Genomic DNA, 4,852 nt, shown 5'->3' with positions numbered 1-4,852 from the left:
TCGCGGGGTAGGTTGAGTTTGTAAGCTACGGGGCCGATTCTGACGAGAATCTTGAAAGGCCCTATGTACCTTGGGTTCAGCTTTCCACGCTTTCCAAAGCGTATCGTGCCCTTCCAGGGTGAGACTTTCAAAAGGACTCGGTCTCCCACCTGGAATTCCAAAGGTTTTCTTCGTTTGTCTGTGTAGCTTTTCTGTCAATCCCTAGCGGCTTTTAATCGTTTGCGAATCTGTACTATCTTCTCGATCGTTTCTCGAATGATCTCCGGACCCGTGAGAGCGTTGTCAGGAACTCGTCCTTTAGCTAACTGAGTTTCACCCACCTCAGCCCAACACAGAGGGGATCTGCACTTCCGGCCGTAGAGGGCTTCGAACGGGGTTGCCTTGATGCTCGTGTGATAACTGTTATTGTAAGAAAACTCTACTAGGGGTAAGTGGGTATCCCGTGCCTTACCAAAGTCGATCACACAGGCCCGCATCATGTCTTCCAAGGTTTGGATAGTCCTCTCACTTTGCCCGTCAGTCTGCAGATGGTAGGTTGTACTCATGTCCAACCTTGTCCCTAAGGCGCTTTGTAGCGATTGCCAAAACCTCGAAGTGAACCTACTATCTCTATCGGAGATTATAGATATAGGGACGCCATGTAGTCGTACGATTTCCTTAATGTATGTTCTTGTGAGTTTCTCCATCTTATCTGTCTCTTTGATGGGTAGGAAGTGCACGGACTTGGTTAATCTGTCCACGATGACCCATATGGTATCCAGCCCACCCGTTGTCTTGGGTAGCTTAGTTATGAAATCCATTGTGATCCACTCCCACTTCCACTCCGGTATCTCCGGTTGCTGGAGAAGACCTGATGGCTTCTGGTATTCGACCTTGACCTTCGCGCAAGTAAGGCATTTACTCACGAAGGTAGCAATCTCTGCTTTCATGTTAGGCCACCAGTATAACTTTTTGAGATCCAGATACATCTTATCTAATCCTGGGTGAACGGAATATCGAGTGTTGTGTGCTTCCTTCATGACCAAGTCTCTGAAACCACCGTGATGCGGCGTCCAGATTCATTCCAAGAGATATAAGGTTCCATCACCCTTGACCTCCAAGTTCTTATCCATTCCACATAAGGATTCTCCCACCACATTCTCGGGCTTCAAAGCTTCGAGTTGAGCCTCCTTAATCTGTGCGGATAGATGTGAATGGATAGTCATTGTTAACGACTTGAATCTTCGACCAGAATACACTTTTCTACTTAGGGCATATGCTGCTACATTGGCTTTTCCCGGGTGATAACGAATCTCACAGTCGTAATCATTGAGTAGGTCGACCCACCGTTGTTGTCTCATCTTGAGCTCCTTCTGGTTCAATATGTGTTGGAGACTTTTGTGGTTAGTGTATATTGTGCTATTTGTACCATACAGGTAATGTCTCCAGATCTTTAGAGCGAATAACACCGCTCCTAACTCGAGGTTGTGTGTGGTGTAGTTAACCTCATGTGTCTTTAGCTGCCTCGAGGCATAGGAAATGACTTTACCTCGTTGCATCAGAACACAACCGAGCCCCTGGTTCGATGCATCGCAATATACCACGAAATCTTCTGTCCCTTCGGGAAGGGATAATACCGGTGCGGTGCATAGGGCTCGCTTCAGGCTTTGGAATGCCTTCTCCTATTTCTCTTCCTAGTCAAATGTCATGCCTTTCTGAGTCAATGTGGTGAGAGGTTTCACAATCCGAGAGAAGTTCTGAATGAATCTGCGGTAGTAGCTAGCGAGGCCTAGAAATTGACGAATTTTTGTAGGCGTCCTCGGTGTTGACCATTTCTCGATAGCTTTAATCTTGGATGGGTCCACGTGGATTCCTTCCTCACTAACCACGTGTCCTAAGAATTCCACCCTTTGGATCCAAAACTTGCATTTAGAGAACTTCACATACAACTTTTCTGACCGTAGGGTTTCTAGGACTTGCCGTAGGTGATCGCTATGCTCTTCTTTGCTTCAAGAGTAGACAAGTATGTCATCAATAAAGACGATGACGAACTGATCTAAGTAAGGACGACACACTCTATTCATCAAGTCCATGAATATTGCGGGTGCATTAGTCAGTCCGAAGGGCATCACTACGAACACGTAGTGTCCGTAACGAGTTCGGAAGGCTGTTTTCGGAACATCCTCCTCAAGAACTCGTAACTGGTGATACCCGGACCTAAGATCAATCTTGGAAAAGTAACTCGCCCCTTGCAGTTGGTCGAATAGGTCGTCTATACGAGGAAGAGGGTAGCGATTTTTGACCATGAGTTTGTTGAGCTTCCTATAATCGATGCACATACAGAACGATCCGTCCTTCTTCTTCACGAACAAGACTGGAGCTCCCCAGGGTGAGAAGCTCGGTCTTATAAAGCCCATGCTGAGCAACTCGTTAAGTTGACCGGACAGTTCTTGCATCTCTGCAGGCGCTAAACGATAAGGTGATTTAGCTACGGGGGTAGCCCCTGGAATTAGGTCGATTCTGAACTCAACCTGACGTTTGGGAGGTAAACCTGGGAGCTCCTCTGGAAAGACGCCGGGGAAATCGCATACGACGGGGAGGTCTTTTAGATCTTTCGTTTTCTGGCTCGTGTCAACGACGTGTGCAAGGAACGCGTAATATTCCTTACGTAAGTATTTTTGGGCTTGAATACTTGAGATGATACGAAGGCTCGTAATGGGTTTGTCTCTGTAGATTAACAAGGTTTTGCTATTAGGTAGATTTAGGTGGATGGCTTTGTCGAAACATAGGATATCAGCGTGATGGAGACTCAACCAGTCCATGCCAACAATGACATCGAAACTCTTGATCGAAACTGGTATGAGGTCGATTGGGAATGAATGATCATCTAACGTGAGGGTACAACCTATGTAAATTTCGTTAGAGCTTTCTGTCTTTTCGTTAGCCATTTCTACGATGAATGTTTCTTTTAGTGGTTGTGGGGATTGCTTAAGGAAGTGTTTAAAGTTTTGGTTTATGAAGCTTCTTTATGCACCACTATCAACTAAGACACAAGCATATGAGTTGTTGAGAAGGAACGTACCCGTGACTAATGTGGGGTCCACTACTGCTTCATTATGGCCAATAGCGAGTAGTCTTCCTGTTCCCCCTGCATTCCTGGCCTTCGGACAATTTTTCTTGAAATGGCCAACTTCACCGCAGCCATGGCAGGCCTGGCTCACTCCCGAGCCGGAGACCTGAGAAATGGGTTTGGGTTGGGATCTGCAAAACCGGACGGTATGGCCCTTCCAGCCGCAGTTGGTGCAGTGCAATTCACGGCAGGGGCTGTTGTGATGGAAGGGGCACTTGGGACACTTGGGTAGGTTTCCAACATAGGTTTTTGCTGGCACTGGGGTAGCAGGAGTGGTGGCAGCATGAACAGCCACTATCTGTTGGTTTTTTGAAGAGGATTGAGCTTTCTTGTCCCTCTTTTTGTCCCGCCGCTTCCTCTTGTTGTCGGATGTCTTGGGCGGTGCAGTGACAGTTGTTGTTGCTATTGATGGGGTGGAAGGAGTTTCATGATCAATCAACCTGTGGGCCAACTCCTTGGCGTTTTCAAAGGTTGCAGGATGTGAAGATAGAACGTTTCCTTGATACGGGGCACTAAACCCCAGATGTATCGTTCGATTTTCTTGCTCTCAAAAGGGATCATATTAGGGCACATAGCTACCAGGTCGCAGAACCTGGCCGTATAAGCCACTATATCTGTTCCCTTCATCTTGAGATTCCAGAGTTCCTTCTCAAGCTTCTGAACCTCACCTCTAGGGCAGTACTCCCTTCTCAGTAGGTCCTTTAGTGTCCCAGCCCATGGCATTGGCTGTTACTAAAGAGAGTGAATTGACATGGCCATTCCACCATGTCAGGGCCCTTTCAGTGAAGGTGGCAGCAACGAACTTGATTTTTCTTTCTTCGAGGCATGAGCACATTTCGAAAACGGCTTCGGCTCTTTCGATCCATTGGGACAGAGCAAGGATTCCTCCGGTCCCATTGAAAAATGTTGGTTTACAGTTCATGAAATCTTTAAAAGTACACCCCTGTGTACGTGAGGGAATTTCACCATGTCTGGAGTTGGTGCCCATTTCGGCTCCACTAGCATCACCAGAATTCATTTGGGCCATGGCTGCCGTCACAGCTGTGGTTACAGCTGTTTGAAACAACACTGGATCAAATTGCGGAGGAGGAGGTGGAGGGGGTGGGGTTTGAGTCGCAAGTCTGCCTCTGTTCGGGCGCTTGCGAGGAGGCATCTTTTACTGAAAGTTCATAGATGATGACAATAGTAAGAGTCTATTGCAAGTATGATAAGAGTGTTTCATGGACTAAATCAACATAGCCTGATAATCAGAGAGAGTCATAGCAACAGAGTAGTTAACTGCCAATTTTATTGGTATTAATGATGTAATATGAGTTCGGTAACAGTAGGTCTTACATCAAACCATAAGGAAAAATGTTGGCTGTCTAGAGGCCTAATTAGATTACTTTCTAAGTTAGGAATGTTTACAGACAAGTGCTCCACCGAGCATAGAAAAGAAAAGGCTAGTCCTTAAACAAAAGAGTGAGATGTTTTGACATCTTCTACTGGCGACAGGTACCCATTGGGCAAATCCTCAGATCAGCTAGTTGGCACACAACTTCCTGAAGATGTCGTTCATGAGCCCTTTGACGTGCTCAGAGTTCCCTAACTTCGGCTCGGGATGCAGCTATCTGTTGCTGTAGAGTCTCATTGGTCCTCCTCGTCCTACCCATAGCTTCTTCCAGTTGGCGGATGCGAGCAGTGTTGAGATTAGAGTTGGCATCCACTTCCACAACTCGGCCAATAGCTGCTTGACCTTGCTCG

This window comes from Lactuca serriola, chromosome 8 (genome assembly GCF_051521515.1).
Source record: "Lactuca serriola cultivar US96UC23 chromosome 8, Lser_US96UC23_V15, whole genome shotgun sequence".
Lineage (NCBI taxonomy): Eukaryota > Viridiplantae > Streptophyta > Magnoliopsida > Asterales > Asteraceae > Lactuca > Lactuca serriola.
Note: the sequence above shows the minus strand (reverse complement) of the source record.